Source organism: Melanerpes formicivorus, unplaced genomic scaffold (assembly GCF_026170545.1).
Source record: "Melanerpes formicivorus ecotype bairdi unplaced genomic scaffold, bMelFor1.0.p_v2 SCAF_98, whole genome shotgun sequence".
NCBI classification, from domain to species: domain Eukaryota; kingdom Metazoa; phylum Chordata; class Aves; order Piciformes; family Picidae; genus Melanerpes; species Melanerpes formicivorus.
The window spans coordinates 761,123-781,688 of NW_027142450.1; the positions used below are offsets into that span (position 1 = coordinate 761,123).

The window sequence follows — 20,566 nt, forward strand, 5'->3', positions numbered from 1 at the left end:
AAGTAGGAAAAGATACTATTTTCCAACAGAATGCTATAATTCTTCTCTGAATTCATATTCTCATGAAACTAACAAACTTTGCTACATTAGAGCTTTGATTGCATTTGTATTAGTGGGCTGGTGGTTCCAACTTTTTATGTGTCCTTTTAGCTCTCAGAATGTGTCCTAAAATTCAAATATAGAAGAATTTCTACCATCTGATCTGCTCTGCTTGCTGCTGTCCCATCAGTACCACTCAGACTCAGATGACTCAGAGGTGACTGTTCTCGATTCCAGTCTCAAACACTCATCCTAAAACTCCAGGAGGAGTCTGGCTGTGGCACCAGACTACGGCACAGCAGCCCTCTAATGGATTTCAGGGACAGGAAGTAGGCTAGAAGGACTCTAAAGACATAGTCTCAGTGGCAGGTTTGGCAAGGATTGCTCACAACCATATTTTACTTAACTCCCCCAAATCAAACAAACTCTTCATTCAGGAGCAGTCTTGCTTTTGTCACTAAGACAGCTGTCTCACATACATTGATCATATCTGCAGAATCCCCAAGGGATTGTTTGATATAACTGTTTAAGCATTAAACACTCTGCCAAGAGTGGAAGACAAATGTGGAAAAAGAGAAACTTCTGGAAGTGCTAAACACCAGACAATGGCTAAATCATTCTGCAAGTAACAGTTTCATCCTGCAAAACACTGTTCTATCTGGGACAAATTTTCAAAGAGACAGCACTGTCTAAAATAGTTTAAAAACCATGTAAGGTACCTATCTGCCCACTGAGCATCAAGTTGTTTTGGAAATATTTCCCTTCCAAGCCATAGGGAATATTTTGTGACTTCAGTAGGAACTGATAGCACATTGCAATTTGAAGGAGAGAATTGGCTTGTTCCAGAACATGCAATGGATCACTCTTTCAACTAAAGGCTAAGAAAGGAGTACACTTATGATAGGTCAGATGAGGGGAAAAATGTCTGTAAACAGCCTGACTGATCTAAAAATTAATTCTCTTTAAAAACATTTTGTAGAAGCCAGTGTCATTCAGCTATATTGGGACAAATGCATTAGTTATTTTATAAGCATAGCTATAATGCATCTAATTAAAGAAAAGAGGTTGGAGGAATGTGGAGTTGCCGGCCTGGCATAAATATTTCCTATTTACAAATCACAAAGCAAAACCTCGAGACCACAGGCTAATTAAAATAGCTGGACAGCAATGATGGGAAACATAAGGTGCTATTTTTAGGGAATCATATGAGAGTCCAAGCAGCTTGAAGTCTAGTCAACCCCGAGGTGTCACATGGCTGCTGTCAGAGTCCTTTGCACTGTATCACCCCATCACAGACAAGGTGAACTAACCAGTATGAGTTTTATTCCAGGCCTGCCCACCCCATCCAAATTTCATGCAATATTTTGCATTTTGCACATTGAATGAATTTCTATGGGAGTTTCCAAAGTATCACTGGCCCTGTCCTGCGCCTGGATCCTTTCCAAGCAAGAGATGGGTTTTAGGGCAGCATTTGCAGGGCTGACCCTTCCCACATATTGAGGATTACTAATGTTTTATGAGAGGAATTGTGTTATGCTGCAGTAGAGCTGGTACTGTAGAGGTAATTGTGGTTCAGACGTGTGCTTAGCTGTGTGTGAGAAGGGTTAAGAAAGGAAAGCTAAAATATTAAAACTTATTATAGGCTAATGAGTTTGCCTGAATTACATGGGTTTTCATTTTGTGGTTTGCAGAATATGCTTGCTGGGGGCCAAGAGAAGGAAACAGCAAAGCAAAGCAAAAAAAAAAAACCATGAGAATTTTATTCTTCAGCAGGCACTGAAGTTTCAAAACCTATCTGCATTATCTTAAAAACACATAGCACAGCAAAACACGTTCAGAAAATACGGGGTTGCAAAATGTCTGCCTGCATGGTTTTGTAATGTAGCACTGCTGGGCAGCAAGGGGAAGAACAGGTTGGCATAGGAGAGAGGTTTCAGCCCAGATGTAAATCAAACAGGGAAGAAATTTAAATTTGCACTTCCTACTTCTCAAACCACCTCTCTTCCTAGCTCAAAAACCTTCCCTGAAAAGGACCCCTGGAAACCACAAAAGATTCTGAAAAATATTTCAGTTTTGCATATCTTGGAAGAAACTCGGACACTACTGGTATGCAAGTCACAGCAAACACAATTGATTAACCTATTTCCAGTCCACTAGCAGATCAGAGTGCCCCAGTTAACTGCAAAAAGTAATACAGCTTTTTGACTTTTCCCCATTTCAGTAATCCAAGGAATTATAATTCTGCATTTCTAAAATGACATGATTTAAAGTCACATTCAAGAAGAGTAAGTAATCTAAAATTGGTATTCAATAAGACAGGAAGCACCACAGAGAGAACTAGAAGTTTATGCCTAGTCTTTCAGAAAAAGCCAATGTGCAATTGTTCAAGGTTTTGCTGAATGTCAGGAATGGAAGATTAACAAGCTGACAGATGGTGATGCAGTAAGATTATCACTGTTAGCGGGAGGAATTCATGCAAACACAGAAAGGCCAAGAACAGCTAAAAGCCTGGCCTGAAAGATAGCAAATATGCTTCTCTGCAGAACAGTGCTAAATAATGACTGAGAAGAAAGGAGCCAAATGAGAAACAGAAAGCAACTGCTGCAGAAAAAGCGAGAAAATCGAAATGTGGCAATCAGAAACAGAGCTTAGTGGCGTAGATTCACAGCAGCAATCACTGGCAGCCTCCCCTGCAGTACACCTGGGCTGGTCAACACAGACTAGAACCTGTTTGAAAGGTTCTTGGCACAATCTGCCTAGGGAATTGGGTAGACTGGATAACTAGGGATGGATCTTCATCCTTTTGCTATAGTTGATCTTGGAGAATAGGGTCAGTGTGATACATAGAGTAGGTAAGAAGACAGCAGCAGAGAACACAGTAAAAATCCCTGAAGCCTAAACACTAAGTCACAACACCTTAATGAGAATGAAACAGATGAGTCCCAAGTAATCTGAGACTGTTCTGAGCAGTAAAGTGATTCCTGGGACTATGCCATATGTACTAAAGTGGCCTGCATTACTAAAATGACAAAAGCAAATGAATTCTTCTTTAACCTTAGTTCATTAAGGAAGGGGCATGTGGTTTGAATTGTCATCATACAGACTACTGACTTCAGGCACTTTTTAAAGGTTGCCATTCTGCAAAACTCATTAGAAAGTGTGTGCTGTCAAATATTTGAAGAAAAATATAACAGGAATTGAGAGATGAATACTGCCATTTAAAAAATGCCACAACTGACTTCCTTTAAACTTTACAAAGGCATTGTAGGCAAAAAGATAAACAAAAGACAAACAGTAACATTATTACTGGTGAAAACTGTAATCCTGCAAACATGCATTGCTTAATTATCTTCCCACAGAGATCAGGGGCCTTTCTCTTGAGAACAAAAGTAAACATGTTTACAGAATCAAGGCTCTAAGTAAATCCATAATATAACCCATACAAATATCTCAGTGATTTCAACAGAAGTGTTTGCACACAATATAGTGCACAAGAAACCCCAACAACTGTCAATTTGAATAAAATCACGCTGCAAACCACACAGAGATTCATATCACTTCCTATTGGAATGATTTCCAGATCTCATCTTTAGTTAAATATCTACAACATGCTGCATAGAGATATTGTTAGATTCTGAGCAACTAAACTATATGCTCAAGGTGACACTGGGAACCTATAGAAAAGTCAGGAAGAGAATTCATCTCTCTCCTCTTCCAGCATTATGGACTATTATTCATCAGCTTATGCTGAGTCCTAGATGGGAAAACCTCCAAGGGAGGATTTTTATTAGCACATTCTGCCTTCTGCAAATTACTATGGCATGATCATAATGCTTTTGTGCTTTTATCTAACTACTGGTAGTATTTAAAAAGTGTCTATTGCTCTTGAGTCTAGAGCCGTATAAACAACAACAATAATAATTAATAACTTTTGCAATTATCTTCTGCCAAATGAAATCCAATCTTCAGCTTCAACTGGATACATTCATCTGTCTTAAGTTGTTGTCTAGGGTTGCTATGCACTCAGAGTTGGTATGTTGCATCCCAAAGGTGGTTTTTTGGGAAACTTTGAAGCTCTATAAATAGAAGATATTATTATCGAGAGGGACAGAAATGCAACCATTTACCCTCACAGGACAGGAATACTCAAGAATACTTTTTCCAGCATTTGAATGCACGAATGGTTCACAGTCCGTGATGTGAGAGAAAGAAAAGTTTTAGTGCAAAGTATCCTGTATGAGCAAGGAGATGAGTTCCAGTGGATGGAATCCATCACACCCAGTGCTGGCCTTTTACAAGGTGAAATTGGCCATCTAGCCTCCTTTTCTCAACAGTGGAGGTTAGCAGACACCTTAGGTAGGTTTGAAATGCCTTTCTTCCCACAAGAAGAAAGGGACACAGGAAGCTTTCCTGACTGGCTTACTCTAGGCACTGAGTGTTGGAACAGCTCAGGAGAGGTGGCAGAACTCTGACCCTCAGAAAGGTGAATGAAAGCCAGTAACGACTGAGATCTTCAGAGCAAGAAAATACAAAATTTGCACAAAAGGAGTTATAAAGGGAATGGGGATACTGGGAAAGCCCTAAAACTGAGGAAAAAAATAAAGGGAAAACTAGGAACAACTACAAACCGAAGTAATTTGTTTTCATCTAAATGTTGTGGTTCTGGTGCTATTTCTGTTGAGTCTTTGAGAATTTTCCAGTAGGAAATATGAGTAGATTAAGATTTTATGTGATGAGATCAAAGGCACCTAAATGACAAACATTCTCTTCTGAGTCCCTTCATTTCAACATTCCTAAGCAAGCCACAGAAAGCTGTCACTGACTGGCAAGCTCTGTGAGCAGTCCTGCTGTGCTCTCAATGCTGGGCAAGCACCATCCACCTTGGGTTGCCTTTTGCGTAAGCTTTTGCTTTCAGAGATGAGTGCCATTCTTGACTACTGCAAAGCAACAAGACTTCAGAGCTAGGCTAAAAAAAAGAAAGAGAGAAGGTGAACACTGAAACTGCTGGCAAATTTGATTGAAACAGGGAGGTACCTCTTGCCTGCAGCAAACTCACGTAAGCAAAGGGCGTTGTATTTAGTTTCAAAATCAGTCAGGAAAGAGCACTTCACCCAGAAAGATGAACTGAAGAGATACGTACCCTGTCATTTTCATAGAGGAAATCTGCCTGTGCTGATGTCCTCCTTTCCCCACACTGGCTGGGAGGAGAACTGTGTGAAACGGCAAGGCTGCAGCAGTGTGCCCTGCATGAGTGAGGTGTGCAGAGCACTGCTGGCAATGATATCATCAGGATGGACATCTAACCCTTCTTCCCTCACTGCATAGCCCATTAGAGCCATGGCTGTTGCAGCATGACAACACAGCTCCCCTTCCTACATAATCAGGTGCCTAAAGGACTTTAGGGTGGAGCCCATGCTGCTGACAGGAGTGACAAGCAAACACTGCCTATGCGTAAAAAGACAGTTGTTGCTTTCCCGTAAAACGAGCCTTTAAGCTGCTTCTTTCACTGTTCATTTGACAGCCCTGGAAAAAGAGCATGCCCTCAGTATGCTGAGTTACAAGGGCAGAGGAGAGGGTGGCAGTGGCTTGGCCCAGTTTCATCAGCTTTCTGTCTGGAAGCAGTGAGAAGGGTGAGTAATTGCAGTTCAAGTTTTCATTCACTAAATGAAAAAAACTGCCTTAACTATACCTCATTATTCTACAGAAGTCCAGCAAAGACCTAGGCCAGTGCAACCTGCCTCTGTCTAGCCACTGGCAAAGACAACACTAACTGACCTCTCTTTAACTTGTGCCAAGTGTCAGGAAGCTCAGGTGTGATATCTGACTAGTGAGACATGAGAGGAGAGTGGAAAATCAGTACCCATGAGAAGTGGCCAGTAGCAATTAGGCTTTTGAGAAATGCTATTAGTTAAAAGCCCTTGATTCATACTACAAAAGACAAGAATCCTTGACCACTTAGAGCTAGACATCTGCTGCCTAGTAAAAATGCCAGGATAGAAACTGTTGATGCAACCTTTATCAAATAATCAGGTTTTTGTAGCACTCTAGAGACTGCACTGTCCACGCAACAGGACAGGCCACCAAATCCAGATGGATGCAGGTATCGTGATTCAGCCTTCTATGATTCTTCATAGCAATCTGGCTTCTGTCCGGGTGTGCCTCAGCAGATTATTCAAAGACAAAGATTCAGGGAGGTCCTTTGGGAACTTGTTTGACTTCTCTTTGTGCTGGATGATCATCATACACCCCCTCCCCTCACACAAATCCTATTATTCAGTGTCTTGCAAAGAACATCAGAAAAAATATCCTGTGTCTGACTGTGGCCAGAATTATTTTTCCACTGGTATTCATTGTGCAGTCTGTAGTTCCCAGATCGTAGAAATGGTAAAAAAAAAAAAAGTTAAAACCTCCTAACATTCCTATCAATTATCTACGCTGAAAAAAACCCTACTATTGGATCATTTCTTATGGAAATTGTTCTTACACACTTCTCCAGACCTCTACTCTCTATCTTCTCTAATCTACTCCTATTGACCTTTCTGAAGTGAGGACAATTACCACAGCCAGTATACAGAACAAATTTGCACAGTTATACAATATTCTTGACCACTTTCCCAGTCTTTTGTTTGCCTTTCTAACAGCTGAGTGTAAAGCAGACACTTTGGAGGTATAAGTCTAGCCTACCAGCACACAGAGAGAGAGCCGTTAAAGCCATCACAGCAACACACTTCTGCAAAGCATCTTGGAAAACCCTGCTCTTTTTAGCTCTTTGCCAAGACAGCATCTCCATGCTACCCCATGAGTTTATGCTGCATCCACAGCAGATCTGAAGCCTCAGTAGGTCCTGATACATGTGTGGAATACACCACTTGATTTAGCTTGTCCACTATCTCCTTAACTACTCCCATTCCCCATGTCTGATATTAATCCTAGCAGCTACCACTAACAAAAAAATGTCTCTTTATCCAATGAATTTTGCACTCATTGCTAAAGCCTCACAGACAGGGAGCACTGAACTTGTGCCTATTAATTTGCATTGAGTATAGATGGTATCACTGATGCATCCTACAAAATACCCAAGCACAGAGATAACGGAATGAGTTAGGTGGGGAAAATGATTTGCAGGTATCTCCAACCTAGGCTGGCATTTCTGATTTCAGAGCTTGATGATACAATTACTACAAGGTGCAGCACTCTGTTAGCCTTTGATCACTTGTACCATAGGTGCAAGATCAAATCAGATATTTCTAGCTCCACATCTTAGTCACAGAATCACAGAATTTTAGGGGTTGTAAGGGACCTCCAAAGATCATCTAGTCTAGCACCCGTCTCAGAGCAGGATCACCTAGAGTAAGTCACACAGTAACACACAGAGGCAGATTTTCAATGTCTCCAAAGAAGACGACTCCACAACCTCTCTGGGCAACTTTTTCCAGTGTTCTGTCACCCTCACAGTGAAAAAGTTTTCCCTTATGTTCACATGGAATGTCCTATACTCCAGCTTTCACCCATCGCCCCTTGTCCTATCATGGGATATCACAGAGAAGAGCCTGGCTCCATCCTCCTGACACACACTTTACATATTTTAAACCATTAATGAGGTCACCCCTCAGTCTCCTCTTCTCCAAGCTGAAGAGACCCAGCTCCCTCAGCCTTTCCTCATAAGGAAAATGATCCACTCCCTTGACCCTAATGGCTCTGTGTTGGTCTCTTTCAAGAGATCCATGATGTCCTTCTTGAACTGAAGGTGGCAGAATTGGACACAATATTCCAGACGCAGCCTCACCAGGGCAGAGTAGAGGGCTAGGAGAACCTCTCTTGAAGTCTGGCATGCACAGTAGCTATTCCTTTCTTCCTCCATGGCGCTGCTCCTGTCTGGGATCATTCTGTTCTAGACAGGAGCAGCTAGTTCAATGGTCCCGGACAGGAGCAGTTCCATGGTCCCAGAAATGAGCAGCTCCTGTCTGGGAGCATAGAGATGCTCCTTTCTGGGACAGGAGGTGCTTCAGCTGTCTAGGACCATGGAACTGCTCCTGTCTGGGACAGGAGCCTTTCCATTTGCTGCTGCTGGGTTTCAGTTTACCCAGCTAAGACAGGTTGCATTCAAATAATTTAAAGGCTGAAGTGCAAGAGAATTTCGGTAGTGTGTGATGCACTGGAGAGTGGGTTATAGGGATCTCAGCCTGTCACTGAGAGCTCTCACTCTGGCAGTGGAAGGCAGAATTCACCCTCACAGCAGTGGCAGTGCTGTTCAGGGTGAATCAGCTGCACTAAGCAGCTGTTTCCCAGGGGCTGCAGCAATTCAGATGGTGGTGTTCACAGATGTCTGTACCACAGAGTCACACTACTGAGAGCTGAATTCCCAGAGGCTCCTGAGACCTAAGCCCACACACTGTGGCAAGACACCCGGGAAAACCTTCCACTAGAAGTTTTTCCATACTTGTCATGTTTGCTAATAATTTTATCTCAAACATGATCTGTTTGCCTTGAAGTCAGAAATGCCTTCCATTTGGTGAGTTAATTCAGTCTTAATGCCAGAAGGCAGGTTTTTGTGGTCAAATATATTGCCACATTAATAACTTCAGAATATTACATGAAGCACAAAAAGAAAAGAGAATAAATTACCAGAAGAAGCCTGCATGGCACACTAGAGAATTAAAGTGGCATTTTATTACACACACCTTAGAGTTAAAGTTTTAATTTTAGTTTAAAAGATAGCAATATGTCATTTTCTCCCTCCACATTCAAAAACACTTAAAGAGGATGATTTGTTCTTTGTTGTAATCTACAGGACAAACAAAGTTGTAGCCAAGTGAAGTAGAGCAAATCTTTGCAATTTCACAGCAATAACACAATTGTGATTATTATTTGTATCCATTATTCCTCTAATAAGGGACTGTTCTCCCAGGATCCTGATGTACTTTAAATACAAGAGCATGACCCTGCCCTTGTGAGCTGTTATTCAGTCTTGTTTTACAGAGGGATTGAAAAAAAGAGCACTGAGGCAGAGGGGTTACTGGTCTTATTTTCACAGGAACTAAATTTGAAACGATTCCTAGTTAGTGATTTGGCTCAGGTCAAAGCTCTAGTGCTAAGTCAGGGGCAGCTCCAGGAATTATTCCCATCCCCCTGCTTGGAACACGCCTCCTTGTCCACATGTATGGCTGCATACATTCATACAGTGCAAGTGCAGTAAGCACTGCCACTTGCAGGTTTCACTTGCTCTGCTGACCTGGCACTGAAGAGCTTTTAAAAGTCAGAAAGCTTTTCAGAGGAACGTTTTTCTTTAACAAAATGCAGACATTTACTTCTAAGTGAAGGTGGTCACCAACCAGGCATAGAGATCTCAATGGATATCACTGCAGCACAGTTACCAAAAGGCTCAGTCCAGCAGCTCTCCCCACTGCCTTATACTGCAGACCAGCAGAGCTATATTTGGTGACAGATACAGGGGTTATGTTCCCAAGGGCCTCTGATGGAGTAAGTTCAGAGAGTGTTGCCATGATGGACATGCACATATGTGCCCTAGCAGGGTAGAGGTCAGCCATCATTCATGAATACATGGAGACAACTTACAATCAGTTAAGGCATATGCTAGTAACACTTGTTCCCCGCCCATCTTGCTTTCTCCTCAGTAAGCTGCTACATTTTTAATGTCTCCATTAGCTCTTGGAACAATAGGCAGCTTCAAGTCTTTCCCTGCAATGAGCCACACAACTTTCAATCACAAGCCAAATGGCTAAAGATTTTGAGACAAGATTTCAGATCCAGAACAAGCAGCCTGCCCAGCCAACCCCATACCTTTAATATAATTATTAATTATTCATAAACAACTATGAATGCTCCTGCAGTACCATCCGTCTTTGGAAATGCCCTTGCTGAAATCGCAGGTAGGCACCTAAGGTTTTCTCTTTCAGTGTGCCTGCACCTAAGACAATGTTGCTGGCTCTGATGTGTCGACTGGAAGTTAAAAGCCTCAGTGTTTAATTCAGACATACCATTGTATCCCTAAAACATATCAGTCATTATGTTTCTTTGAGCACAAGAAATTGTTCCTTCATTTAAAAAGAGAGCAGTGCAATGATGTGGTTTCTACGTAAGGCAGTTAGAACTTAGTCCCTCAGAAGCACATAAGTTCATGTTCACAGCTGCAGAATAAAAAGTTTAAATAGAAATAATATGAAGCATCCTGAAACCTGGTGTGTTTAAAAGATGCTGTCAGTCCCACCAGCAATGAAATGTGTGCTCTGGTAAGAGAAAAAATAACATTAGTTTAAGTGCCATGTGATTTAGCCTGGGAGCAAAAACTCACTCAAGGCTCTTAATTGAAACATCATTGACAATTACAATTTTGTTATCAAAAGCTGGCTCAGTTTTAGTGGAAATGCCCAGCTATGGAGAGACATGACCCTGTTCCCTGATCAGGTGATTCAGCTCTGTAGAGCTACTAGGAATAAAAAGAGGTAAAAATCGTTCTTCTGTCACTGAAAGAAGCCATGCACACAGTTTGACCACCAATCTGAATCAATTTAGAAAGCAATTTTGTAAAAACAGATCCTCACCTTGGTATACTTGCTTTGATTCTAGCTTGACATCACTATTTTGACTAAGGGGCTGACTGAAAAAAGAGCAAAGCAGGTCACTAAAGCTGCAATTACACATGCTGTGCTGGTTGCTGCCAAGCCAGTCAGGAGGTTAGTACCCAGCAGTTTTCTGACTTAACCTTACTGCTCCATCTACCCCACTCCAGTCTTACTGCTCCCTTTGGATTCACCAACCCTGATGGACTCGCCAGTTTCTGATGGAACTGGGTTAGGGAGAAACCACACATCATTCTGTTGGCAGACCAGAGAAGATAATAAGTAAGTAGTGATATGTGTTAACCCATACACTGTAGGAATTCAGACCTCAGTCTGAGCCCAAAGTTATACTACTTAAAACTCTGCAGACTTACTGCTCTCTTGAACTTAGATCCTGCAGGCAATAAAGCCTCATCCCTTTGTCTTCATGCTCGAGCTCCTATTTTCAAAAACACAGTGAGCACTTAGGGGAGTAAGTGCCAAAGAAAATTACTATTTTGCAAGTGGCTCTAAATTTCCTTGGCACTTTCAGAGTTTATATCTTGACTGCTGCTTGTGCAGTATGACAAACAAAAAGCAAACTCTTCTATCCAGCTGCTACCACCTTATCTGCAGAGCACAGCTCCTCAGGCTCCTAGGAAATATTAATTTCTGGACAAGACAAAGCCAAAATTCACTAGATCTAATGTTAGCAAGAGACCAGCTCTGAGGATGTGATTGTGCAAGAGACCCTGGAACTTCCTTGCTACTCCAATATTCCCATGATTTCTGTCTACTTGTATCACAATGAGTCCAGAAGCTCTGTCTTCATTATTAGAGATTTAAAAGGGAATTATGAGATGCACTTATACCATTGCAGTAGAAGACTCTGAGATCATGAGATCATAGAATCACAGAATCAATAAGGTTGGAAAAGACCTCAAAGATCATCAAGTCCAACCTGTCACCTCACGACTACTAAACCATGGCACCAAGTACCATGTCCAATCCCCTCTTGAACACCTCCAGGGACAGTGGCTCCACCACCTCCCTGGGCAGCCCATTCCAATGGCTAATGACTCTCTCTGTGAAGAACTTTCTCCTCAGCTCGAGCCTAAACTTCCCCTGGTGCAGCTTGAGACTGTATCATCTTGTTCTGGTGCTGGTTGCCTGGAAGAAGAGACCAACCCTCTCCTGGCTACAACCTCCCTTCAGGTAGCTGTAGACAGCAATAAGGTCTCCCCTGAGCCTTCTCTTCTCTAGGCTAAACAACCCCAGCTCCCTCAGCCTCTCCTCGTAGGGCTTGTGCTCAAGGCCTCTCACCAGCCTCATTGCCCTTCTCTGGACACATTCAAGAGTCTCAATACCCTTCTTAAATTGAGGGGCCCAGAACTGGACAAGATGTGTAGTCTTCAGTTCTATGATGAGAAGGGTAGAGCCTACCCTTCTCCTAAGGAAAGAAAAAAAGAGAAGGAAGGCATTTTTCTGAAAAATAACAGTTTAGACATTTTTTTTCTGTAATATCACAGAGTTCAAGAGAGAGTGTATGTGTGTTCAGAGGAATGAGCAAATATTTGTAAATGCTGAAAGTCTGAAAAAAAGAATTAAAAAAAAAATCACTGCCATCAAACTCTGGGAGAAATCTATCTTTGTATTATTTGGATGAGGCTCTGTCATTAGTTCAACCTTGCCATTTTTAGAAATTATTAGAGTTTTATAGCAGGTCTGAAACTCTATGCCAATGAGATTGTGATTTTAATGCATATTAATGGGACAAATGGGGGAGGGGAAAGGAAGTTGGAGTGATTCTCTCATAGAGTAGAATGCTAAATAAGAAGATTCCAGCTGTGCAACAGGAAAGTTAAAATGGTTTGTTTGGATCATTAATATTGCAATGAAAACTAATTAAACCTACAGCTACAAGGAGGAGATCATTAGAGATTTGAATAGAGGCAGCACAGCACTTGGCAGCCTTGAGTTTTAGCAGTTTCTTTTATCACACCAAGAGGGATAGCCAGAGTTCACTGGATAGACAGAGAACAGTCTGAAGAGCCAAGGGGATGTGGATGCTCAGTTCATGGGCTGCAACTGCAAGAGGTACCTGACTGTTACAGGCCTTCTTTGGAAAACACTGTGTGAGTTTTGTGGCTCTACAGAATGAGCCAAAACCTTTTCCTGGGTTTTCCTGTTCAGACTAACATTACTGTGCTCTCTACTGTAGCCTTCAGCTCCAGCCTTGCCTCCTGCAATGGTACACCTTTGTCTGACTTGTCATTTGAAAATTGACCTGTAATGTACTTATCTGAAGAGCCCCATAATCTGCTTTGCAAAATGTATCTACATCTTCAGTCCCTCCTTGCCTATCTAGGCCATGGCAGTACACAGTCTGTAATTTTAGCGTGAACCTCAATTTCGTGTTTCCTTTCTTCTTTACCATGCCATACCATGTTATACCATTTTTCCTATACCCAGAAAACATATCTCTGCCTCTTCTCTATAAACATCAGCATCCTCCTATAGATATTTAACTCTTCTCACCTCTGATATGGTCTTTTTCTTTCCTGTGCCATCCTACATCCCAATCGCAACAAAAATCTTGTCGTAGCTCTACATAGAAGCCCAGTGACACACAACTGTATCAATCTCTTCCTTAGGCATTTGTTTCAGGAGTGGACAATAACCAGATTTGGCCTCTTTAAGTCTTGTATCCTTGCAGCCTCAAGTAAATACTACAGCCCCAATTAAGCTGCTGTTTATCCATGCTAATTACTGGCAACAATGCTTGCATTTCACCCCAAAAAAGGTTGCAAGGTTGAAAGAATGAACTCTTAATGCTGAACATAAAAGAGGGTCCTCATAGAAGAAGACACCTTGTAATTTTATTAATGTTGTCAGACTAGGATCTTGTTGATGACATGAGAAATGTAAAAATACTTTAGTAACAGAGAAAACAAAATAAGATACTAAACTAGTGACATGCTAAACTATACACATGTAGCTTAGATGAGAATTTTCCTTTTTCAGTTAGATAACTGAATGCCAAATAAATGTGATAAGAAATGAGTCCTTGCCTCCCTTCCTTACAGTGTCAGATCATTTGAACATGGACATCACTGGAGACCTTCTCATTCTAAAGGGAGAAATCTCCCACCGTTATAGGAGAGGGTGAGTCAGTTTTTTATTAATTTTCTCCATCTTTGGGCATCAGGGAAATACATTTTGAACAAAATCCTCTACAGCATTCACTGCTACAAGACAGTACAGCTGAAAGGGTTGGCAGGGAAAGAGCTCAGAACCAAAGAAAATGGTCAATTAATACTGAAGATCCCAAAGGGATGAGAATTTATCCACACAAGTCAGCAAGACATCAGCTCCAGCACAGCCTGCATTTCCAGGCAGGTGTTGCCAAAGCATAGACTTCCCTAGATAGCCAAAGAGAAGAAAAACATGAAAAAATGCTGTAAAAGTAAAAAGAAATTACTGGAGATGCAAAATTAATTTTCAAATATGACATCCAGTTATTCAGTCTGCTGAATCTGTGCCAGTGAATTCCCACAGAAATGCCTTTGCTGCAGCATTTCATGGTGGGAGGCACAGAGAGGCTGTTGGACAATGAATATTGCACATCTTCCAATATTGCCAAACTTGTTGCACACCCCCAGTTGGTGCCGGCAGCCACAGGAAGCACAGAGTTCCACTCAGGCACTGAAGAGATGATGTATCCCATCTGTTTAGAAGTTTCCAACAACACAAGCTGAAATGCTTTACAGAAAGGCTGACAGGCCTGGAAGTGTGTGCTACAGGCATAAACATCCCCAATGGCTGGAGGAGTGGCACCTCTGTGAACGCCTCTCACCCTGTCATCCCAGGAGAGGATGGTGGCATTTAAGGATACTTATCACTAAAGAGGGACAGTTCTGACTTTTTGCGGCCAACACCTGCAGAGAAATTATCTCATCCTCAGTCCTTACCCCACAAACTCTTGCTTCACTGAGCCCATGAACAGACTTGCTGTCCACAGGCAGGCTCAGGTTACAGCAATCCCACAGGGAATAAGAGCCCAAATGAGGCAAAAATGTACTTAAGATTGCCCTTGAACACAGGAGGCCCCAGATAGATTTAGACGCATGAATGTACACTGGACTAGATTTATACAAACCCTGCAAAATTCACACTAAGACACCTGAGCTAATGTCATCTGTACTGTTTCCACATTTTCTGTAGGCGGGAAGTAGGCAAGTTTGTGATGATGGTACTTCTGCCTCTTAATAGACTGCAATCCTGAGAATTTGCATTCCACTTTCTATTTTCCCTTCCCTGATATGCTTCCTCAAAGTCCTCAACAGCATAGTTTTGGAATGACAAATATCTGTCCAGGCTTGAGTGACTGCAGTAACCTTACATTCCCTTTTCTGGTGCAGCTTGCATAGCACAAATTCACATAGTTCAAAGTTAGCTTTTGAATACTTCACATGCTGGTTTTGCTCCTTCCACCCCAGACATCAACATCTTTCAGCAACCCTGGATAGTGACAAACAAGTGGCAAAGAAGACAAGAAACTTGTGGCCAAGGGCTTGATTTCCACAGAACAACACTTCAGCGCCACATGAGTTATGACCAGTGGCTGCATCGCATTTGCCATCCACTACATAAAGCTTTTATGGACATCTTCAAATATATCTAGTTCACAAGGTACTTTGTATGAGGGGAAGCAGGGAAGCAGAAGACTGCAAGATCAACAGAACCAGACAATGCAGGGGAACGGCATCTACCTGAATCTGGGTGTCTCAGGGACTTAGAGGGAAAGGCAGTCTTGTTTCAAATCCTTCCCATAAGATTAATTTGTGTTGTGATGCAGGCAGACGTTAGTAACTTCATCAAAGTTGGATGCCTTGGCTGTCATTCAGTCACACATAGTGATGATTTGACTAGCAAAGTGACTACACACTGAGATGCTGTTTCTGCTAATTGCCCATCATTAACACTCCCTCTACAGGAAAGACCTCAGGCCTGACCAGTCAGAAAGACAACACTGGTTAGAATCTCTAATGTAGTGCAGATGCTGTTGAAGTAGCTAAAACAAATGTTAACATATCTAAATCTATGCATAAGTTCTTAAAGAAAGCAGGGAGGTAACTAGAAACATATTTAAGCCTCTCATTTTAGGCATCTCAGTTTGGATTTTGGTGCCTTTCTTCATCATTTGTCAATAAACATCTCTCCACTCATTCTGCTTGGCATGCCAGAACAGGAACTGAAATTTCTGAGAAGCCCCTGTCAGGGGCTGAAAGCTTCCAGCTTTCCATAGCACCTTGAACAAGAGTAAAATGATGGTCTCTGCAGGCAGATCATGTATCACAGTATCACAGTATCACTAAGGTTGGAAGAGACCTCGAGGATCATCGAGTCCAACCTGTCACCACAGACCTCATGACTAGACCATGGCACCAAGTGCCATGTCCAATCTCCTCTTGAACACCTTGAGCGATGGTGACTCCACCACCTCCCCGGACAGCCCATTCCAATGACTAATGACTCTCTCTGTGAAGAACTTTCTCCTCACCTCGAGCCTAAACTTCCCCTGGTGCAGCTTCAGACTGTGTCCCCTTGTTCTGGTGCTGGTTGCCTGGGAGAAGAGACCAACCCCTTTCTGGCTACAACCACCTTTCAGGTAGTTGTAGAGGGCAATGAGGTCACCCCTGAGCCTCCCCCAAAGAGTATTTGGGGGAATCTGCATGGAAATGAATGACAAATGGTTATTTGATTTTTAACTTGCTGTTTATGAAGATTGCCTAATGACTTCTAATGCTTTTCAGGGTTTGTTAAATGTAAAAGGAGAAAAATCACATAATTTTAATCCCAAAGCAGGGCAATTGGCTTGTTTATGCCTATTATATTCAATTAAAGATGCAATATCTGCTTTATCTCAAGAGAAGTCCCAGCTTATTTATGCCTAGTGTTAGGGCAAATATTAGCACCAAAACATGATGCAGTTAAGTCTACATCAGCTCACATTAGAAAGACAATAAATGGCACATACTTTGAGGCAGAACTGGATAGTTTGTTCAAGTGGCTCTGCTTTTTATGCACATTCAAGATTTGCTTACAATAACAGAATCTCAAAACAAGTGTAGATTCTCCTGGACCAATATGGGGAGAAGAGAGAGAGTAAATCCTGGTGTGTCCTGCCCTCCTTCTGTAAAACAATGAGGCTGTTCATTCAAATGCCTCCCTAGACTGCAGCTGTTGCATGGAAAGAAATGGTCTCTGTGGCTGTATTAGCAAAAATGGTTAAATTATGTCTCCCAGTTCTCCCACCACCTCCAAAAGCACAACCTGTCCTATGTAGGACTCAAAGGACCTATTTCATTTTCCTGACACCAGCATAATTAAAACAGGACAACACACACATGCAGACAAGAGCAGAGCATCAGATCACCTCCACTAACACAACTGGAAGCAATCTGTCAACCTTTCCAACTTATCCTCTCAACCACCTCCCTTCATTTCTTCCCTTCAAAGTCTCATTGATCCATTAAAAAGAACCATTAGAGGTGGGCAATTTTGCCGTCTTGTTATTTTTCCCCTTAAAAAAAGGCAACAAAACCAACGATCCAACAAAACCCATAGTGCTTCTAAAAACACTTAATATCCCAAACAGCTGAAGACACTGCACAAACACAAGGCAAACACATCAAGGAAAGGAAAGCTAATAAACAGGAACTGACCACACCACATGTCCTGTCTTGCTCATTTCATCCCCTGCTTTAAATTAGATAGGTACTCTAACATAAACACATGCCTTAGAAAAACAACAACAAAACACTGTGTTTTGGCTGCAGTGCCATTACTTTGCTAGCATTTGACTTTCTAAGTTCTTTTTCTTAATATCATCTGCATAAAACAAACACAAGTTTGCATTAGAATTACATTCTGTCCAAAGAGGGCTAAGAAAACTTTGTGCCTTTGCAATTATTCCAACATTTCTGACAGTTTAACTTTCTCTAAAGTATAACTAGAGTTTCAGATTTTCAGAGTCTGGTGTTTGGAGTTTAGAGGCTTCTTTTTTTTTTTCTTTTTTTTTTCCCAATAACCACAATGCCTTTGGAAGTGTTTACCCCATGTTACTGATATAAATTATTCACAGTGGCTTCGCTCTAACAAAACCCAACATGCTTACATAGAGTACAGATAGACAAGAGATGTATGAATAGGACCTGGATGTACTTTACCCTTTCTTTTTCTTCTGAATTTTCCTGGGCACTGCATTTTGCTCCACCACCACACATGCCACCCTCAAAGAGTAAACACCCAGCCATTTTCAGAGGCTGCTAGGAACTTCTAAGTTATCATCATACTCTTCAAAGGTATTTTAAGACACAGCTGAGCATATCAGAATGTGTAACAACGACAAAGCCAGGCTGCCTGGGATGTTTTGTTCATGCCGTATGAAAGCCTACATAGGAAAAATTCCAGCAGTACTGCCTCAGTAAAGGAACTTTATCAACACAGAGCCTTCCAGCAACAAAGAGCTTGATAATCAGAGGAGCAGACAATACAATCCAGTGAGTACTGGAGCCTTCATTTACAGTCACCAAGTCCTAAATTTGTTGTTCGGAGAGCCAAACTCTCCCCCAGTCACCTTTGTGAGATTGTTACTTCCTCCCAGAGCCTCGCAAGTTCTCTAGCACCTTTCCACACGCAACAGTATCTCCACTGTAGCTTACTGAATCTCCTCCTCCAGTAGCTCCATTAGGCAAAATTGAGCAATGAGAGAAATGCAGTGTAGTGAGACTTTCCCACAGGGTGCTGAATGTATTGAAATCCACATTCTCTGTGAAGAGGGTCCCTTCTGTCCTTGAGCAGATTCTTAACTCTTGCCTGGAGCTGACCAAAGCCAGGCAAGGAAAACAGACACCTCCTTCCCTAGCCAAACCTAGCTTTCTGATGGAGTTGGACAGAGTGGTAAAAGGCCTGCTGATACATATGAGCAGATTTGCTATGATTAATGTAAATTTGTTCTGTGTTTGACACAGAGACTAGGTAATAAATAAGGTCTGTTAGTCCCACCGAATAATGGAAATAGATATATTGAACAATTGCCTTCTTCATTTTATCCCATTTATTATCCATTTCAGATAAGTTAAGGATGTGTTCTTTAAGGTAGGTTGAGATGGGACAGGGAGGACTTTGTACCTTTAGTGCCACTGAAATCTGTACTATCATGGAAATATGCAACAGGCTGAATTAACATGTCATACCTGAAAATTCACATGGTAGCACAAAATACCATTTCCCAGAAGCTTGTCTTATTGCAACACGGTTATTTGAATGTTATTTGGTAGTGTTACCTAGGCCTGTGTTCTGGGATTGGTTTTAAATTTATAAATAAATTAAAATCCAGATTTGGTTCTCTGACTTTGTAACAGATCTGTTCAGGCATCAGCTGCAGAATTAGACTACTGAATTTTCCATAGTGTAATAGCTATTTTCTACTCAACACAAGAAATCCATCCTTGCAATAAAGAAGAACACACAGTCAAAAAAACCCCAATGAGCTCTCCATATGGCAGTGTAAATGCTCTTTAGACAACCGAGACAAAAATATTGCAGGATATTTCCAAGAGACCGTGCAGGTGAAAGGGGATCACAGGTTCTCTATGCATGTTTCCCTACAGCAACAAAGTTTATGTGATCACACTGTCTGTGTGTGTTCGTCAGCCCTCTCAAAAGTATCTGAACAATTTCAACTAAATTTGAGAGAAGGTTAAGACCTTTTCCAGTTGGTGAAGTTTTCATAATTTAAAAAGAAAATTTCCACATGTTAGCCCTCTGAAAGATACCAGAGTGGAAAAATAATCCTTTTTGGGGGGTAAAGAAAAGTCAGATCAGTTGTTCTCAAGTTGCTACTGAAATGTGACCTGATTCTGTTTATAAAAAAAAAAAAAAAGCCACAAAACTAAACAGAAACTCTATCTGTGTTGGCAATTATCTGCAACCTTGCTTTTGGAGGAACATAGGCCTAACCCTTGGTCACCTCAGCTCTTTGGACTTTTTAAACTTTTGCTCCCTGTGTTCCCACACTCACCATTCCCAGTAACTCATGGACTACTATTTCTACAGCAGGATCCTGACCTCTTTCCTATTTCCTTAGCTAACTAAAACACTTCCCAGTCGTCTCAAGCACGAACACATCCCTCCTACTTCTAAACTCCTATCAGCTAACTGATAGACCAGCTGGTGATTTTATGAGAAGCCTGGAAGAGTCTCTTTAACCAAAATAAACTAGGCAATTTGTCTCCACATTTCATAAACATTGTATAAAACAGGATATAGATCAGAGTGTGGTTGTCTAAGAGAAGATGACAAGTTTCTGTAAAACTATTTGACTGAGCTGTGGTTTAGAAATACATGTGTGGCTGGGGACAATGTTTGACGGTCAGCAAAGGTTATCCTAAGAATGTACCTGCAGGCCTAAATGGGATTGATAGCTGGGGATTGATAGCTCTCCTACAAAATTTCCAGCTGAAACCAGACAGGAATTAAATCCTTTGGTCTAAAGCACAGGGAAATGGCAAAAAACATTGCCACTGATGATGTTTTCTGCATGCTGCCTGGAATTCCAGCCTGTAGGAACTTAACAGTGAGCAACACAAGGAATATGCTAGAAAGACACACAACAAAAGCAGGAGGTGGAAGATTTTCAATGGATTATAGCATGTCTAGCTCTAAAGAATCTCTGTCCCCTCACCAAACATACACACAGAGGACCAGTATAAAAACTTACCACTCTGACTATAGGATTGCCTCACTGAAAGCCCTGCTACACTGTGTGTAGGTGCCAACGTTCTCCAGCCAAAGGCTATTGGTATGGAAAAACACATTGGAGAAGAGGAACTGTGAAGACTCCTGATGTCTGTATTCAAGTCTGATCTATCAACTCTGTCATCAGGAAAGAGAATCAGTAG

The 20,566-nt window shown here is 41.6% G+C and overlaps 2 protein-coding genes across 2 annotated transcripts in view; one reads left to right on the forward strand and one right to left on the reverse strand.

The window, feature by feature from the left end:
• Window positions 1-17,851, reverse strand: part of CUNH10orf71 (chromosome unknown C10orf71 homolog) — a 41,356-nt gene extending 23,505 nt beyond the window's left edge. Inside the window, exon 1 of the mRNA XM_068166226.1 lies at window positions 17,831-17,851. The gene's annotated coding sequence lies outside the window, so the exon portion shown is untranslated. The remainder of the gene's footprint in view (window positions 1-17,830) is intronic.
• The window catches only part of TMEM273 (transmembrane protein 273), a 34,591-nt gene continuing 19,639 nt past the window's right edge, over window positions 5,615-20,566 (forward strand). The window contains exon 1 of the mRNA XM_068166227.1: window positions 5,615-5,669. The gene's annotated coding sequence lies outside the window, so the exon portion shown is untranslated. The remainder of the gene's footprint in view (window positions 5,670-20,566) is intronic.